Consider the following 536-nt stretch of genomic DNA (forward strand, 5'->3'; position numbering starts at 1 on the left):
GTCGGATTTGAACTCGGAATGTAAAGTATGAAAAAAATATCAGGAAGTACAATTTTAAGGTCATTAGTTAAGGGAGGCAACTCTGCCTGAACAATCTTAAAATGCAAGGAATTTTATCAGGGAATGAAACTTCAAAGATATTCCGACAACTTTATTAGTAGTATGTAGTACTCTTTTACTCTTTTACTTGTTTCAGTCATTTGACTGTGGCTATGCTGGAGCACCACCTTTTAGTCGAGCAAATCGACCCCGGGACTTATTCTTTGTAAGCCTAGTACTTATTCTACTGGTCTCTTTTGCCAAACCGCTAAGTGACGGGGACATAAGCACACCAGCATCGGTTGTCAAGCAATGCTAGGGGGACAAACACAGACACAGACACACACACACACACACATATATATATATATATATATATATATATATATACATATATACGACGGTCTTCTTTCAGTTTCCATCTACCAAATCCACTCACAAGGCTTTGGTCGGCCCGAGGCTATAGTAGAAGACACTTGCCCAAGATACCACGTAGT

Source organism: Octopus bimaculoides, chromosome 6 (genome assembly GCF_001194135.2).
Source record: "Octopus bimaculoides isolate UCB-OBI-ISO-001 chromosome 6, ASM119413v2, whole genome shotgun sequence".
Classification (NCBI taxonomy): domain Eukaryota; kingdom Metazoa; phylum Mollusca; class Cephalopoda; order Octopoda; family Octopodidae; genus Octopus; species Octopus bimaculoides.